At 31.3% G+C, this 20,595-nt stretch overlaps 1 long non-coding RNA gene across 1 annotated transcript; it reads left to right on the forward strand.

The window, feature by feature from the left end:
* The first annotated feature begins 5,426 nt into the window (after positions 1–5,426).
* Positions 5,427–9,066, forward strand: LOC116402580. Its single transcript, XR_004215026.1, has 2 exons — positions 5,427–8,663; positions 8,758–9,066. It is a non-coding gene; the product is annotated as an uncharacterized LOC116402580 (long non-coding RNA).
* The last annotated feature ends 11,529 nt before the right edge of the window (positions 9,067–20,595 follow it).

Here is a 20,595-nt window from a genome sequence, read left to right on the forward strand (position 1 = left end):
AACATCTATAGTTGTCATGGACGTAATTAAACTATGAGACTAATCCAAAACAAACGGTTCAATATATTGATCTAGTTCATGTAGCTAAAAGAGAAATCTTGGCATGGTCTTGAAGAAAGAAGTACAACATGTTTAGAATAGTCCAAATTGATCGTGATTGATTTGATCTTAGAATAGACTCCTCTACAAATCTTAAGTGATACTGATTATGAATGTGTGTAGGAGATGCATATTTAAAGTATATGTTGGCAAATAATCCTAATCTTTCATACGTGTTACAATATAATTATTGTAGTTTTTTTTCGGGTATCAAAATGTGTAACAAACATCTACTTAAGAACAACTTTCTATTTACAATATCGATCACATTTTCATTGTTAAAATTATGTGTCTGCCTTTGTCCAATTGATGCATTAGCAAGTATCAAATTGAAAATTTAGAAAAAGAACCAAATGACAATCAAGTCTGGGTCCAATTGAAAATAACTAGTATATCTTTTTTTTTATTTTTTTTATGGTGATTGCAAAAAAGAGAAAAGGACCTTACAATTTAAGGCTAAAGCACAAACATAACACCTGTAAAAATACTAGAATGAGTAATGACAAAAGCCAAAAAAAACATAAAGGAAAAACGCTAGATGGAGAAGAGGCTACCTGGTCCCCACAAGAAAAGTTCCAAATTAATAAGAAGCCGTTTGAGAGAAGGTTTGAATTATGGAGTGTTAGAGTTATGATAAACCTAGTGTTATGATAAGATATGTTTGGAGGAAAGGTTATGTAGGAAGTGTGTGTTATGATAGGGTTATATTAGTGTTGGGCGTTGTGTCCTAAAACTTGTGGTTTGTAAATGAAAAACTTATTTCTATTTACAATAAAGTACTTTTTATTGTTATTCATTCAATAAATTTGTTGTTGAATATGTAAATTGTTTATTTCATGTTTGAAAACCCTTACTCCAATAAACTAAGATTCATACCTATGAGTATGAGTGCTTGAACTTAACATGGAGATATAAAAATCGATCAAGTTCGTGTAAATAGCCAAAATAGATTATAGTATATGGATAAGGTTGGATACCTTATTCTGAGGTTATTATTGGATTGACCCATTTTATAGTTTTTATAGGAATTGTCCTGTGAAGTGTTTTAAATGAAGTGATCCTAAATTGTTCAGATAGAGATACGTGAATTCGGGTGTCCACGTGCAAAGAGTTTGTATAAAACCAAACTAAGAAATTTGTCACTCTTACTTTATAACGTAGTTTACTATTTAAGACTGATTGCTTTAATAAGATGACCTAGGTAAAACTCGACCTTAATCCTCACCTAACTATGAATTCATGTTTATTCGAGATTGTCCTTTAATCTGCATGAATGAGTGAGAGGAGTTGAAATCATCGCCTCAACAAATCTCCCATTTCAAGCTAGGGTAAGAATGGATAAATAACTAAAGATATAAGATGCAAGATGAAATTCACTTCTACCCACTATGAGGGTTAGTAGAGAGGTTGTTCCCTAAGTGCTGACGTTGGGACTTGAACATGAGATCCCACTCTCTCATTGGCTCAAGAGAGATTCACTTTAGTGATTGGACCATAAACCAATTGCTTATTAGAGGATCAAGTGTAACTTAAGGATCCAGATGTAATTTCAAGGGTAAAATCATATTTTCAGTGCCTCACTAAATTTATGAACAATTTGTGAGAGTCAACTTACTAATCATTATTATATCAAGTGGATACAATAATATGTCTACCGAGAGGAGCGTACAACTACATGCTATAGTAGATAGTCTCATTAGTTAACGAATATTGGTTAACTAGTTAAAGAGTATAATTGGTTAACCTCATATCATTAAGGCTCATGGTTTGTAGGTTCATTAGATCCCTTCACTAGCTCGTCATGGAATTAAACATGATTAAGAGAAGAAATGTTGATATAGTTAATGATTACAAATTAAGAGAAAAATTATATTTAAATAAGATTTATATATAAAAAATTCCAATAGATATTTGAACGAGGAGAATTGGATTGATTTGAATTGAAAGTTAAAAATATAATACAATTTAGTTAATTAAATTGTTTGATTAATTATCTAATATTTTCAAATTAATTATATCAACAAATGAAATTATTTAGTTAAATGAATTTTGAGTTACAAACTTTTCAAAATTAAAAATTTCATGAATTTATCCAATGTGGAAATTGAGTAAGTTAGTTGGCATTGTGTGGTGTTAATCTCATAGTTCTCCGCAAATCAGAACAAAAAACCAATTGTTTATAAATACACCAAGTTTTAATTAATGCTTTGTATTTTGTTGAAAAATACATAGTACTCATCTAAACTTTTCTTCTTCTACAAACATTGAATGATGCAACCTTAACCCCCAATCTGGAGAGATCAAAATCCTAAATAACCATGGTGTCAAAACAAATAAACACACTCGATACATTTGAAAGCATAATAGAACAGAACAAATATGATGTAGTTGATTAGCATAAAATTGAGAATAAGTGATTGACTCTTCAAATTGGTAGTACTTCTTTCCAACAGAGAACCAATTTGCCTAAAGCCTTTATGAAATAAGAGGATTTTTCAATGTTTTAATTTTTTTTCCTCTTTTACTTTTTGTCAACATGAGCTAATAAGCACAATTGACACGTATATGTACTCGAGGTTTGAAGACAATAGATGTAGAGATGCTATAACATCAATTCTGGAGAAGACAGTTAATTAAATGCAAGAACACAAATGAAAGTCTTAGAATAATCATCATTAGACATAAGACGAAGCAAGGCCAAAAATCTTCGAAAGAAATCTGGCAGCAAGAAAGCCAAAAAAGATTAAGATCTCCAGCATTAAAGATCATGAAATTATTAACCAAACAAAAATGAGTGGGGAATCTAATCACAAGGAAAATAATAGACGTATTTATAATATTACATTAATGTAGAATCTTGTAGTACCAAATTATTTGGTGATATCGTAATATTTAAAATCCATGGAATATTTAATGAGTTTAAATATATAGGAGCAAGTGATTTTTAAGGAAAAAAAAAGTGTAGGAACTAATAAAATAAGTAAAGACAAAATAGGAAAATAAATAACACTTCCACTTGCTTGGGATTATGCATTGAAAGCTAAAAAGAGAGATCGGGGGCGAGGAGTGGAGCAATCATGCATCCTTTAATATTAATAATAATCATAACAATAATGTTTAGAATTAAATTATCATTTCCCTTACTTCTTTTTTAAACCATATAAAAAAGTAACCAAATATTTACATTACAAAAATTTTGAAAACGAAAAAAAAAAGCTAACAGACTTATAATGAAAATATAAAAAATGTCTCACTCAACACGCGATTAATTAACCGCTTCTGTGTAATATATTTGGTACACGATTTTGTACCGAGATCATTTAAATTTGGCTATCAAGATCTCCAAATTTAAATGACTATCCAAATATAAAAGTTCTTTTTTTCGACATTGATAGTATACATTTGCACACCATATTATTTTCAGCACTATTTTAGTACTTTAATTAGTATTTGTTTTGTTTAATAAAATATTATAAAAGGTTATTATAATAAATAATATCCAACCAAATATTATTTCAATTATAATAAAACATATAATCGAAAAATAAAATCTTTTTATTGGATGAATTCGTAGCAATGTGATTTGTCTTTACTTTCAAGATCATGCACGTCAAAATAGTAATATCATTTACTGTAAATCTTTTAGGTTAATTTCCATAAATGTAAAAAAACACAAAAATATTTATAATATGTGTGATAAAAATAAAAAACTCCTTGATAAAATATTTTTTAAATTTCAGATTTATCTGAATGATTTGTCACTTCTCTTTCTTCTTCTTTTTTGTAATATATTCATATTCTCTTTTAGATTTCTTTTGGTCCTCTTCCAAATTTTCTTTCTTCTATTTTTGAACGATTTATTTTTTCGTTTAAATCTTCTATTTCATTGTTCATGCGAGATTTCTGAAGAAATTTGATTCATGGAGTTGAACTTGTGTTGGCATTGTGCTTGCATTTTGACAGACTTTATGGGCTTGAGCCTAGTTGGTCCATGGATCAGACCCGTTGGCTTCACCACATAAAAATTGGATCATATTTAGCCTTTGTGCTAAATTAAACTTTTTTTTTTTGACTCAATTGAACTTTAGCATATAATATTTAATTGAACCAAAATAATTAACTTGATCCAACGGTCATAATTAAAACATGTGTCATCGTTAGAATTGACCCATTTATGTCTTCAATTTTAATTTAGGACACATGTCAATTTTTTAATTAGTCACAAATTCAATTATTTGTATTTTTCATCATTGATTTAGTAAATAACGTACCAATCCGTACAACAAATATATCTTTTGATAGCATACAACCATACATGTTTAGGATTATGTTATAAAATATAGAAGTAAAAAAAAGGCGAAAAAAATTGATTTATTTTTAGGTCTTGAGTGTTATGCTTTTTCTCTATTTTCAAAGTTCCCTTTTTACCAAATGCCTTATTCTTATTCTTTTCACTCATTACCACCTCTTTACTGTATCATTAAACAAACAAAAGTCCTATTTCACTTATGTTTTTATCATGTACCCTATGAATTCAATATTTCAACTACCCACAATCTACAATGTGATCGGAGATGGGATTCTTTTACTAGTTTTGCTTATATGCAACTACACAAAAGGTACACAGTTATTTATTGTGTTCAAATCTAAGAGGTGTGAAACAATGGTTAAGAAATTTCAATCTTTCAACATGGAACTATTTCTAAAAAATGGACATGGAGATATACGTGCCTTTTGCCTTGTGGATCTCATATTTGGTAACTGGTTTGTTTTCTTGCATATTATAAGCATCCCTACTATATAAATATTTGAGATTGTCACAAAAACGTTGTCGTTTCACATGGACTTCCAGAGCTCTATAGAGTAGAAATTTAAGGGCTAAAATGGTTTTTAGGTGAAGTATAGAGACTTTATGTTTATTGAGAACATCATTTAAATTTTTTGATATTGACAGGTTTTGTTGATGGTTTGGAGATAGGAAATAACGTAAGATATGATTCATTGCCTATGTACCTCTGCGAATATTGGTGTGTTTTTTTTATATACTTAACTTAAAGTGCAGTGGCGTGCACAAAAGCCTTGGAACACATATATCAAAAGTAATGGATATGATAAAGAAGAATCTTTCCATGATGTTTTCAGATCCATGTTTGATGACTCTATTTTTCATTAATATCACCAGGAGTTCAATTATTTAAATTTTTACTAATCCTTTTATTATTTGCTAGACTTCTACTTTTGCGTGGGTCAACTTTTTCTTCTTCGAATTTGTAACAACTGTGTTGTTCATGCTACTGATGTTTTAAATGCCAAAGGATGACCTTTTTGGTTGAGTGAATCTCCAAGTTATATATCTAGCTAGATTTATAATTTCTATACTTTTTAGGTGTTAAATGATAGGACTATGTGCTGACTCTCATTGTTATTTTTAATACATGGGACACTTAATAAAACTATTTACTATGTCTCTAATGTTTCTCTCTCAGCCACTTCTCTCCTTTTTTGATAATCCTGTAGGTTACTGGTAGAAAAAGTTGACCTCAGGTGTATTAACCTTCTGCATTTAAAGCTGTTTTTCTGTTCAAGTATCTCCTTTTTCTTCAACCTCTATTTTGGTTTGCATCTGATGGTGTATTTTCTCTCCTTATCATAGCAAAAAATACCCTTTCCTCTGACTCAGGTTTCGGTCGATGCTACAGAATGGAATCGACTTGAGTATTATTCTACTTCTAGACCACTAGTACTTCTTGTATGTCAGCTTGTTAAATTTTTTAGTTAATTAAACCTAAGAATTTGAGGTTTTCTACGACTATGATCTTTGTTTTTGCTTGGTTGTTGCTCATTTTTCAATCTGCAAATGCTAGTGATTTAAATATCTTCTTGTCCCTTCTTCTATTGCTTTTTTTGTTAGATTACTTGAGAAATTCTATTTTTTTCCGATGCAGTTTTTGATTTTGTGGCTCTTTGCTGAAGTGGGAAGGTTTTGTTTCTTTTTCTTTGAAAGAACTTGATTGAAAGAAGTGTTTGTTCTTGTTTTGATTGAGTTTATGTAGTGGCAAAATGTGTATGCAAAAGGAAAAAAAAGTTCTCAAGCTTCTGTTAATAGGGGGTTTGTCTCTTGAATGTGATTGTGATTCGACGGGGTAGTTTTTAGATTTTCGTAGAGAAATACACTACAACAAATTAGCCTTTCAATAACATTTTTTAATAACATATATTATAACAAGGCAAATATCTTGTTTTCTTTAACACTGAAATTTTTAGTCAAAAAACTTTCTTTTTTTTTTTTTTGCTAAGTTGGACCCAAGGTTTTAACAGGCACAAGGGAGTCTTATGGCATTATATAAGGTATGTACTCAATCATGCTATGGTTGAATACGTAAATGATTTTATTTTTACCCATAAGTTGTTTCATTTCATGTTTTGGTTTTTAGGCACGGTAAAAAAGATACTTCCTTTAGCATATTTCATGTTGGTTATTAGGCACAATATTTCATTCATTTCATGTTTTCATTTACTTTTGGTGTTAACATGTAATATTTCATTTTAGATGTTACTTAAGTTTACTTTAAATTGTTATAGTCTCAATTTCTTCATCCTCCAATTTTGCAAATCTTCTCTGGTTCCCTCTTTCTCACAATTCTTCCATTAACTGCCTTAAAAGAGGAAAGTAAAATGTTCTATAATCATACTCATACCACCCTATTACATCCTAACATAATCTCTCTCTCTCTTTTTTTTTTTTCTTTGTCTCCAACGGACTACGAAGAGATCCTCTAGTTCATTTTTACATTTACCCAAATTGGGAGCATATCCCACATTTACCCAAGATATGTTCTTAGTACGAAAGTTGATGGCATTTATTTATTTGGTTCAAGGTATGGAAACAAGTTTAGTTTTAAAATCTTTATTGATATCTGGTTGAGTATATGATTTTTAGGCAAAAAGCAAGCTAATTTTAAAGAAATGAAAAAAAAGCAACTTCCTCACACATGTAGTCGTAAAGACTATGCTCGACTAACATAAGATTTGGTATAATTTTATGTAATTAATAACATTATTATATTTAGCACATATAGCTAATATGTAAATAACTATTGTGTTTCAATGTACAAAAACTCTTCTTCTTTAACTTCAATTACTCGATTAGATGCTTGGACAAAGGCACATGTGAAGAAAGATGAAAAACCTTTCAAATCGCAAGTGGCCGATACTTTGGTTGGTTTATCTTTTGTATTTTGTATTTTATGTTTTTATTTTATTTTTATAGTAGTTGTCATTTGAGTATTGATTTCTTTAACTGAATGACGGGTTTGATGAAGTATGCTTAGACACCACTTGTTTTGATCTCTTGTTAGGTTGTTCTTTGACTAGTGAGATTTAGTTGAAGTAGTTTTTAAGTGTTGTGACTTTCTATAATGCCTTCTACCCCCTCCCCAATGATCTTTTTCATTTTCCATGCTTTGTTTACTGTTAAGTATTTTGATTTATTCAACTTGACTTGTTTGATGAATTATGCTTAGATGCCACTTGTTTCGATCTCTTGTTAGGTTGTTGCCCTTTGAGTAGTGAGATTTATTTGTAGTTTTTAAATGTTGTAACTTTCTCTACTGTCTTTCACCCCTACCCCCAATGATCTTTTTTTTTTTTTTTTGTCCAATACTTTGTTTACTAATTATTGATTTGTAGTTGGATGATTGTCATTTGAGTATATTTCTTCAACTAAATGACTTGTTGTGACTTTGTCTCATCCCCCACCCCACCATGGCTTTTAAATAGTTTACTATGATTTTTGGTTAGAAGTGTATTGAACAAGAAAACCTAACCAAAAATCATGTGAGAATGTCTTCTTCGAGTAGTATAATTGAAGATGCAATTAGTAGAGTTTTCGATCCCGATCAAGGCTATGTAAGAGGATTAGGATTTTGTGTGACTCGATCGAAGGTGTCTACATCAATTCAAAAAGATAAAACCATTGCATCTCTTGAAAGAAAATGTAACAACTTAACGTCAGATGTAGATGAACTGAAAAATATAGTAGCTTCCTTACCCAAAGCACAAGATAAATTTGTCCTAACACTCTTAAAAAAGTTCTTAAACTATGTTTTATAGTACATTTTGACATTGTTGTTTATATAGGAAAAAAAAAGTGAACAAAATTTGAAAAAGAGTAGCATCATCGAAAGATATTCTTACTCCTACTCTAATCATAAATTTTTCACCAGTAAATTTGTTTGTAACTTTTTTGTTCCTTTATTATTTTAAATTATTATTGTTTAATATTTTTTTAACCATATTATTGTTGAAAAAGAGTGTTACTACCAGAACTCCCTATAAGCGTTTGCTACTAGATTGGCCGGATTGGTTCAGGAGAAGCCATTGTTGAAGGTAGGATCCATCAATTCTAGTTCACCATGTTCCTCTTGACCCCAATGTAGTTTGTGTGTGAGTTGATACAACGAGAATACCAAATTCCTTCTTGTGGAGACCTACCTCTGACATTATTGTTATTGACAATGTTGTGAGCACTATTGTAGCATGGCCAATGGATTAAGCCAAACTATGTAAGAAATTTTATTTGCTTTGTAAATTAGGTATTTATTTACTTCTTTAGCTTATTAGAGTTAGATAATGATATTGCTTTTTATTTTTTGTTAGGTGATTGATATGAGGAGAAAACAATGGGAGCAACACATACATGTCGAATAATTTTGGTATTGCTATAATTTAAACATCTTTTCTTATCCTATCAAACTTTTGAGATTATATATATGAAGTCATTTTATTTGAATTGAGAAATTTCTTGTTCTGGTAGTTGAGGACTTTGTTGGAACTTAGTGATAGATTATTTTAAACTTTTGAATGTATATAATGCTTTTTTTTTTTTTTTGTATGTTATAAGTTTGAATATTTTAATTGTAATTATGATTGTAGATTTGGATGAATGTGAATTATACCTTCCTAGTATGACAAATTACGACTTGATCTATAAATAACTATCTGATTATAATTTGATTTTACAATAATAATATTGGATAGGTGATATTAGATCAATTATAATTATGTTTGTATTATTACAAAAAAAAAAAATGCTATATAGGGTCAATCAATAAGAAAGTTTGTGTGTAAAAATGGGGTATTTATAGCTTTTTTCCATTCCAATGAATATTGCTAATAAAAATAAGAAACCTTTAATAACATATCTAATCTTTTATAATGTCTTTTTATTGTTATAACATTTTTTATGATACTTTTTCAATATCATGAAACGTTTCCATAATAGTGAATTAAAGCTATAATATATCAATTTTTTTATTGTTATTAATAGCTTTACAAAACTCGCTATTAAAAGTCAAGGACTTCTTGCTACGACAACATTCATAAAACGGTAAAAAAAAAATGGTTTATAGAATTTTTTTCAATGTTATTAAAATAGCTATTGAATGGTTTTGATAACGTTTTTCTGAACGCAATAAAAAATGCTTCAAAAAGTCTTTTATAACATTTTTCCAATGTTATTAAAAACGCTATTGAAACATTTTGATAGTGTTTTTTCAATGTTATTAAAATAGCTATTGAAACGTTTTGATAACGATTTTTCCAACGCAATAAAAAACGCTATCTAACTTTCAATAGCATTATTTTCAAAAATGCTATCGAAATTCAACAATAACGTTTTTTTATGCTATCGTAACTTATATTTCTTGTAGTGAATTTGTGACTGGTTTTAAAATTTCTTATTCAAAAAATGCCTCATTTTCGAGATTTATGCACATATATAGGTGAATGAATCTTGAAAAGAACAAAGTTGAAGTCAAAATATGAACATTTTTTTCTCAATTCGACATATCAAATTAATCAAACTATAAATTAAGTACATTAGTTTGATTTAAACTTAAAATAAGGGTTAAATAAGGGTTGGAAGATGGTCAAACTTTAATTTGAGAAATGTTCAAGGTTTCATCCGTAATTTACTTTGATTTGAAGATAAAAATTTAAATTAATTTTTTTGGGATAAAATTTGGAATATAACCAAATTTTAGTTTGAAATAAGAATGAAGTTTCTACCACACCCTAATTTGTCCTGAGGGTGCACAAGAATTTGGAATTACCAATTTTAATTTGAGATAAATTGAAGGCCTCAATCGGGGGATAAAATTATTGTGTCGATTTTAATTTTAATTTGGCTACCCAAATCTAAACAATCGTATAGGGAAGCATAGTCAAATCTAAACGATCGTTTTCCAAATATATTTTATGTGTGTTGAATGTCAATTAATCACATGACATTTTTGAAATTTTTCATTGTAGGCCTGCGAACTTTTTCTGTTTTCGAAATTGTTATAAAGTTTAAATATTTTGCCGTTTTGTTCTATTTTCTAAAAGATACCTAAATTTAATTAGGATTCTTATTTTTCTTTCGATAAAATTAAAACCTACCAAATATCCAAAGTTTACATATGAGAGGTTTGGTTCTAAAATTCTTTGAAAGTCAACATTTTTTTATTTTTGTTTTCTAAATTTAAGATGTCAGTCTTTGTTGAATGAAATTTCCCTTTAGTTTAAGATCTTTAGGCATTTGTTTGGTAATTAATTTTCTTAATATATGGCTTTTCTTTCTTTTCTTTTCTTGCAATTTCTTTACAATGCTCATTAGTTTTTAGCCAACCATTTTTTTTAAAGAAATAAAAGCTTTTAAACCTTAGTTTGAATTAAAAAATGTAAATAAAAAGTCCATATATAACAAATGCCATAATAGAATTAATTTTGAGATGAAGCCAATCTTTATCTACTTCTTTCTTTCTTCTCTTTAATTTATTTTTATTTGGAGAAAGACTCTATGTCCATATCTCCAACTTTGATGAACATATAACTTCTATTCAACAAAACTATCAATAAATACCTCTAGCCCTACAAAACACATGTTAGCTTTGGCCACTTGACATTGAGTGCTCGTCCTTTGCAAATTATAAAATATTCCCATCCCTAATAACATTACCATCACACACTATAGATATTATCTAATAGTATTCATTGTATCTACACAACTACATATTGACATCTTTAAGCAACTCTACACAACGTATGTCATGAACAACTTGGCTCAAGCTAGATCACACAACATTTCAAAGAATTAAAAGTGCACGATGTATGATAATTGGAACACACATGACCAACCATCACTATTTCCATGCTGACAATACTTTAATTATCAAGTCAAGTTCTTACCCTCACTCTACACAATTCTCTATTATTTCATCCATTATGTCATATCATGATCAATGACTTAGTTCAAGGTAGGTAGATGACAAGATATGAAAGTATCGAAAGCACGACCTATGATAACTCTTAAAACACCTGGCCACCATCACTATAGTCGTCTTTTAAAGAGGTCAAATTGTTACATTATCGTACTCATTTAATTCGACATATCGTAACGTAAAGAAATGGTTTTGACTTGCACTTCAAAATCATGAGTTTGGACGAATTTCATAAAATATGAGCAAATGAAAGAGGAAATTAACCAAAACCATATATTAGAAAATTGTAAATGAATAAAAGAGGGAGGGGGTGAAAAGTATGTAAGTTAGAGAAAGAAAAAATGTTTAAACAATGTGTGGTTAAAAAAGAGGGAATGGAAGCATGCGGCACATGATAGCGCATGGGAATTGGTACGTGGTCCTAAAAGATTAGCCTCCCTCTCTACCTATTTCTTTTCACTATTCAAATGGATTGGGATGGAACATGAACAAATATAACAATCAACCATAATGCTCCAAAATGCTCCAAAACTTTGTCAAAAATGTTCAACTAAAAATGGACTATAAGAGGGTATGGAAGAAGAGAAGGGATGTAACACGATCGTGTATTTTAGTCTAAACAAATAATCTACTATTGTTTAGGTCACCATACATGATTGTGTAGTTCTTTTTAATGATGAAGAAAAAAACTTCAATTTTAAATGATCGTGTTGACCATGACAAATAATGATCATGTTTATCATGAAAAATAATCGTATTGATTATGTTAAGCGATCATATAGTCCAATGTAAAACATCGTTAAAAACTTCAAATCAAATTATCGTGTTGATCATGCTAAAAGATCGTGTTAACTATTGTAAGCAATCGTTTAGATCATGTCAACACAATTGTATAGTTAATTTTAAATGATAGAAAAATGACTTCAAATTTAAACGATGGTGTTGACCATGGTAACCAATCGTTTAGGTTATGTCAAAATGGTATTCGAACGATCTTGATATTCTCAAATATGAAGAAGATGAAGTAACTCCATAGAATATTGTCGAAAATTGTGAAAATGAAATAAGAGATTTAAACAGAAAAATAAATCGTTTAAAAATATAATAAAGAAAATGTGAAAAAAGAGTGATAGAATGATTCATAATATTAAAGGCAAACATAAAAATTATAAAAATGAAATAATTTAGGGATTTGATGGGTGTTTATATTTGGTAGACAGGCAGTAAATATTTGTTAGTTTTTGTTAGTAAATAATGTATTGGAATGTTAATTTCCGTTAAAAAGTTAAAAAAAGTTTTTCTGCCACAAGAAAAGTTGTAAAGTATTTAAAACTTTAGATGTAACATTGAAAACTATAAGACACATATAGAGAGAGAGAGAGGTATGTGTCCTTTAATTTAATGCCCATCCATAATTCACATGTGGTTCCTTTATCTTCTTATGAAACAAAGACCCTCTTATATAATTAAAGAAAAGAACTCATTATTCTATATTCTTAATTAACTAGCTTTTCTTTTCTTCTCTTTTCTCAAATATCATTGCTCCTATTTAATCACTCAATTTTCCTTGTATATATCTTAAGAAAATTATACAAAATATTTAATAACTTTGGAGTAATTTTCAATCCATTACAAAATTGATAGAGGAGTGAATAAAAACAAGAGAGTCTCTTATAGAGTGAGAAAGAAAGATGACTTGTGTATTTTGTATATTGTAATATATTACATAAAAATCTCTTAAACCTTTATTAAGAGGGTTGCGAGAGTAATGACTACACAACCAAACATAAAAATGGGACAAAAGAAAAATTTATGCAAAATGATGAGAAGATTAGTGGATAAATTTGTAACTTAAGGAGGTTATGGATATCTCTTCTTCTTTATCTCTTCGCAAAGGTCTTCCATTGAGCCTTAGAGACCTTCATAACTTTTGCAACGGAAAAACTAAAGAAATTACAAAATGCAAATTACAATTCTTAAACTTTACTTTGCATGAAAATAAAATCAAGTTAGACCTTCTCACATCCCTCGATCATCCACCTCTTAATGCACTATATAGTGAGTTTTATGGCTATCCTCTCCCTGACTGAGCTTTTTGTCTCTCTGGCACACTCGGTTTGGCTTCACCAATTACCTGGATATTGCACTCACCTTTCTTCGAAGTCGGGTCATCTCCGCACTAAGGAGCAATTCACTTACCATCTGGCTTCTTAGGCCTATGATGAGAAGCCATGGCTAGCATGCCGTGTGTTAAGATATTTTGTCAAATAGTTTATAATATTTTCTAAAACAAAAATCCTTTTTATGAAGGTACCAAATTTTCCTATTATTTAGGAATCTTGATATAAGTTTGTTTCCTTCCTATATGGAACAAGATATCTACATAAAATATTATGGGAATATATATATGTGGAGATTGTGGTTGTTGTGACGAGGAGAAAATACCAGATTATGGAAAAAGATACGAACTTGTCTGAGGACACTGTTTAAGGTGAAGAACTTAATGAATATTTGATATTGATCTTATCATTGTAGATTGATATGAAACCAATGAGAAGATAAGAAATATGTTGATGTGAAGGCTACTAAATTGAGGGATCAATTCATAAAGTCAATGGGAGCCTGAGCTATTCTTACAAGAGATTTTGTATACTTTCAGGGGGAGCCTGAGTTTACTATCAGTTATGATATGACTATTTAATGTAACCAGTGAGATAAGTTACATATTATGAATCTCAATAATATTCCTTACCTGAGCAAAGAAACTCTTCATATGTAGGCAATATTTGTCGAACTGGGTTACCAAAGTGCATTGTATTATTTACTTTCTATGTGCTTTAGTTAAACGTATAGTTGAATATTTGTGATATAGCTAAAAGGTATTTGACTCATTCATTTTTCAATTGATATTAGAGCAGGTTCGATATAAATGGAAACATCCAGAGAAGTTACCGTTGCTACAAGACCACCCATATTGGATGGAAAAAATTATTCTTATTAGAAAAGTCGTATGACATCATACTTGAAGTCTCTCTGGATGCAAAGGCCTAGAAAGCTGTTAAAATTGGGTGGAACCCACCTATGATTACTGAGCGTAAGTCTGTGCCAAAACCAGAGGAAGACTGAAATGATGCAGAGGAGCAGGGATCCTTGGGAAATTCTCGAGCTCTCAATGTCATATATAATGGAGTCGACCTGAATATGTTCAAATTGATCAAGTCATATGTTACTGCTAAAGACGCGTGGAAAAAACTTGAAGTAGCCTTTGAAGGAACATCTAAAGTAAAAACATCTCAATTACTATTGCTGACTTCTAAATTTGAGTCACTAAGAATGATGGAAGAAGAAACCATAACATAATACAATGTACGAGTTCTAGAAATTGCCAATGATGCTTTTAATCTTGGTGAAGGAATATCATAAGCAAAGCTGGTTAGGAAAGTGTTATGATCTCTTCCAAGAAAATTTGATCTGAAGATCATTGCCATTGAAGAAGCATATGATGTCACTACTCTCTCTCTCTCGATGAACTGTTTGGTTTTTTGCTCACATTTGAAATCTCGCTAGCAAAAAGAGTATAGAGTAAAGGCAAAAGTGTTGCGTTTCAATCCATTCATGAAGATGAATCTTTTGAGAAAGGAAAAGCGCCCTATGATCAAGTGAATGAATCAATTGCTATGCCGACAAAGCAATTTTCTAATGTGATCAAGAAAATCAACAGTTCCAACAACTATGGAGGGTCAAATAATCGATCTCAAAATAATTTAGAAGAAGAGAGTTAGATAGGCCAAATGTCAGAGAGTCAGAATGATCCAATAACAAAGAATCAGATCAAGCGAATAGCAGAGAGAACAGATCTTTCAAATGCAGGGAGTGTGGAGGTCATGGACATTATCAAGCCAAATGTCCAACTTACTTGAGAAGGCAGAAGAAAAGTTTTAGGGCTACCTTATCTGATGAAGAATCAAATGAAATAACTGAAGAAGAAGAGTTTGTGAACGCTTTTATCAATATTGCTTCAAGTGATGCAGTAGATTTGATCTATAAGTCTGATGGGGAGATGAGTTGTCAGTCTAATGATGACCTGACTTAAAGTAAAATGGTGTTCTTTTCTCTTCCTAAAAAGCCACCGTCATTTTTTATCTCACAGCGAGTTGTCAAGTCACCTTGACAAGACATTTATTTGTTCGCCTCATCCTCTTGGGTGCAGATACTTCTTCTTGTAATATCCTACTGAACGTCTCGCTCTTGGCACCCAACGCATGCTTCCTTCTTGCCACCTATTCTTATTGCGTCTGTTACCTTCACGTGATAGAACCTTGGACTCACGTTTTTCTCTTTTCACATCGCCTATTCACTGTTCGCATCCTTTCTCACGAATTAGTACTTCACATATATGGTTTCATTCTAAAAAATTTAGATTGATTTAATTTTTTTTTTAATTTTTTCTATTAGAAAAAGGCCATAAACTTTCTAAATAATGAATATTTTGGTTGTAAACTTTCAATTCTTCGTTTTATTTCTTGACCTAAAGTCCTCAATATCACAACTTACTTTATTAATTGGGGTTTTAAAAAACTATAACAAACCAGTAAAATATTTACAAACTATAGAACAATTTTGAAAATGGAAAATGCTCACATGCTCACAATGAAAAATACAAAAAATGCCCTAGTCAACACGCGATTAATCGGTCACACGCATGCGTGTAATTCTTCTTCTAAATGATCATGATACAGAATCTTGAACAAAATGATACACGATCTTATAAGTACTATCAACATCAACCACATGTGCGCGCGTAATTTTTGTTTTAAACGATCATGATACGCGATCGAATAGGAAATGATACACGAACATATAGGAAATGATACATGATAGTGTAGTTGTTTTTAACAATGGAAAAAATGCTTCGTGTAATTCTTCTTCTAAATGATCATGATACGCGATCATGTACATGTAAGAAATGATACATGATCTGATTTTGTTACACGAGTAGTAAATATTTTAGTGTTTTGTTATATTTATGAAAATTAGCCTTATTAATTTATGCCACCAATCTTTACACTCACAAACTTATTGGCTTAAATATATATATGTTTATGTTTACATTAGTAATTTAGTATATTTGACTAAAAAAGATCAAAGAAGAAAAAACTCCACCTTATTACTTTGTTAAAAAGGGAAAATAATAATAAGTTTCAAAGTGTTGGTTTTTTGGTTGAAATAACGTACGTTTTAATTTCCATACTATTAGAGTACTTTTTTTTAAGAAAGAACAAAAGAAACACATAACTTAAGTACTACGAAGCCAATCGGAGAAGAAAGAAAACTAAGAAAATTGAGCTCTTCAAAACTAAGAAAGAAAACTAATAAATATATATATATATACACATATATATCTTTTAAAAATTTGAGTTAAAACTATAGATTAAAATGAAAATTAAACTTGAAAAGACAGCTAAAAGAAAGAAAGAAAGCAAAGAGAAAATGAGTATTTGGAGGAATTTTGGGAATATGGACAACTTAAATGAAAAATGGTAGCTTTTATTGAACACCATATGGTTTGATAGAGAAATATGAAGGAAATATAAAGACAGTCCCCAATCACTTCCCTTCTCTTTAATTTCTGCATATTCTATACTCATTGTATTCTTTTTACGCTTAACCCTCTTTTACTTTTATATTATGCTTTCCTTACATCACCTCCCTACCAATCACTTTTTTCTTTCCGTAAAAACAATAGTACACGCTAGTGAGAAACATTTATCAAAAAGTATGGTTAATAGTACCTATATCATGTCAGTTGAGTCGTAATAATTTTGACAACTTTATAGGAAAGTTGATTACTCAACTCGACACACCCCTTCTACCCGTACTAACAAATAAAAAAAATTCAAATGAACATCCTATTCTCAAAGGAATCTCTTATTTTGCCAATGAGAATGTGTTATACTTCTACAAAATTAAGGATCTTAAGAAGTCGTGGTTTTGATCCTTCCAACCTATTAAATGAATTGTATTTTTTAAAAGATAAATTCATCCCAAAGTATACATTAGAAAACATAAATAAAAATACATTGCAATTAAACTTTCTACAAGTAGCTAAAGTTGACAATAAGCTGCAAACAAAAACATGGTGACAACATGATGAAAAAATTGATAACACAAAAAAACAATAAGTTACCCAATTAGATAGTGGATCTCACCTTTCTAATTCTTCATCCCTACAAAATATACTTAGGAAGTTGATACGTTGTACTATGTGAATTTGGTCGTCGCTATGCGAAAGATGTGGGAAGACCATACTTGTTGTGCCTCCATGCATCTTACTTAAGAACTTCTTCCTTGAAACGATAAGCTTGATATTTTTTGTATGTCAATTACTTTAGTTTTTTTTCACTTCAACTCATTGGCCTAAAATGATATGACCCAAATAATCTATATCTTCTCCCGCAAAGCTGCATTTTTTTTTTTTTTTGTTTGCATATAACTCATTCTTCCTTCGAATTTCTAATGCCAACTCGAGGTGCTTCAAGTGATCTTCCAAATCCTCACTGTAGATTAGTATATCTCGAAGAACACCAATATGAACTTCCACAAAAATGGCTTAAATATAGACTTCATGAGAGATTGAAAAGTGGATGGAGCATTATTCAAACCGAACGGCATAACTATAAACTTATAGTGTCCATTATGTGTATGAAATGTTGTATTTTCTATGTCTTCTCCACACATTATGATCTAATGGTACCCCACCTTCAAATCGATCTTCAAAAACCACTTCGCTCCATTTAATTCATCGAAAAGCTTCTCAATCACAAGAATAAGAAATTTTTTTGGAATGGTTACATTGTTCATCGCTCGGTAGTCTATGCAAAAACGCCAACTTCCATTTTTTTTTCTTACCAATAGGACTGGACTAGAATATGGACTACTGCTGGGACGAATTATTTCCGATGTCAACATTTCATCCACAAGTTTTTCCATTTCAACTTTCTGTTGTGAAGCGTATCTATAAGGTCGTACATTTACTGGATCAGTGCCTTGTTGCAAATAAATATGATGTTCAATATTTCTTTAAGGGGGTAGTGTCTCCGGCCAAATAAAAGCATCTTCAAACTTCTTCAACACTATAGATACTGCTTCTTCCACAATTAATACTTCTTCAATCCCATCCTCTTCCTTTGGTTCATAGACTCTCTCCATTGCCCGACATTCGATTAGAAATCCTTGATCGGAATCCTTCCATGTTTTGATCATGTTCTTGAGGCTTAATGTGGATTTGGTCAAACTTGGGTCTCCTTTCATCACTACCTTCTCTCCTTAATGCACTAATGTCATTGTGAGGTTTCTCCAATCTACTTCTGTCATCCCCAGCGAATATAACCATTGCATTCTCAACACGACATCTACCCCTCCCAATTCTAAGGGTAAAATGTTTGCCACCACTTTCCACTCATTCAGCTTAATTTCCACTTCTTCACATATTCCTTTAACCTTCACTGTCGCCCCCGAACCCAAAATTACACCATAGTTTGATGTTGATTTCGTGTTTGGTTGCAACTCCTCCACTATCTTTTCGGAGATGAAGTTATGTGTCGCTCCACAATCAATGAGAATGACAACTTCTCGATCACCGATCTTCCCTTTCACCTTCATCGTCCCCGGATCGGTTAGCCCAACCACCGAGTTAATTGACAGTTCAATGACAGTATGATCTTCTTTTGTGACTTTCACACAATTCAACTCCCTTTCATTTTCTCTCGCTTCTTCTACGATTTCAAATTCTTCATCATTCACCTTGACCACATACATTCTCAGCTCTCTTTGTTCTCTGTTTTTACTTCGGTGATCATGAGAATATTTCTCATTACAACGGAAACAAAGTCCATTTTCCTTCCTCGCCTAAAACTCCGCGTCCGACAATTGTTTTGACTGCCCTTCCCTCTTAACTTCTCTAGAGGTCGTTCTCAGAGTAATCATTCTCATTGGGAACAATGTGTTTCTCTTGTTGTCACTATTGTTCATTGTCATCGTATTCGTATTATGAAAAGAATTTTGAGGAGGATACTTACCTCCAGCGTACCCCTTAAGGTTAGCCTCATTACGAATGAGCTCTCGATTTTCCACGAGTTGAGTCGCTTGCATCATTTGAGTCAGGCGGACCAGACAACAAAAATTAACTTTCGCTTTAATCCAAGGAAATAAATCATTCATAAATGTTTCCTCCACTACTATGTCCTGTAAATCGGATAATGGTGCCATCAGCCTATCAAATTGGTTCCGATATTCTTCTACCGTCGATTTCTGTCCGATCCTCAGAAATTGTCCGCATATTGACCCATCTCTTGCTCATCGAAAATGGATGAGTAGTCTCTCCTTGAGGTTCGACCAACCGATAAACTTGTCACGTTCTTCTTGCGCCCTATACCAGTTCAGCATCAGGCCTTCAAAACTAATGGTCACAACCAATACCTTCTCAGCATCAGTCAATTTGTGTATCTGAAAATATCTATCTGCTCGGAAAAGCCAATAATTGGGATCATCCCCGTTGAATACCAACATCTCGACCTTTTTGAACTTATTCCACTCATTTGTTTCGTCTTCTCCTTCCATTTTCCCATCCTTCGTTTCATCCTCATGGTCCCTGTTTTTGGGCCTTCCTTCTTATTCGTTATCGTTGACACTGTCTCTCGCCCACTAGACTCGACCATCTTCTCACTCATAGTCGTACGCTTCTTCGTGATCAATTCCATGAACATTATCAACATATGATGAGACTTTTCTGTCCTTACACTGATCGTTGTTAATCTCTCTTCCGTCAACGAAATTTTGCTTACCTCGTTCCATTCTCTCCTTCATTCGTGTTTGGACCATCGTATTCCTCTTGCCTAGAAAATCTGTCTCTGATACCAATTTGATGGAAGTTCCTTTGGAAGTTCAACTAGAAACTTTTATTGCTTCAATCAACTAAATGAATTACAAGGTAAAATAATAATAACAGAACAGTCGAATTGATGAGATCTCAAGTCGAAAACAATTTAACTCTCTATGCTATTCTATCTCTCAAGGAAGAGCATGGGTCGTTTCTTCTTAACTCAGCATACCCTTCCTCTTCCCTCCCTATCCTTATTTATCCTAACTGACGCTTAATGACATTTCTAAATCTCCTCCGATTTATCCTAATCGACGCCTAACAATCTTCTAAATCTTCTCTACTTCGCACGTCTGT

This window comes from Cucumis sativus, chromosome 3 (genome assembly GCF_000004075.3).
Source record: "Cucumis sativus cultivar 9930 chromosome 3, Cucumber_9930_V3, whole genome shotgun sequence".
Lineage (NCBI taxonomy): Eukaryota > Viridiplantae > Streptophyta > Magnoliopsida > Cucurbitales > Cucurbitaceae > Cucumis > Cucumis sativus.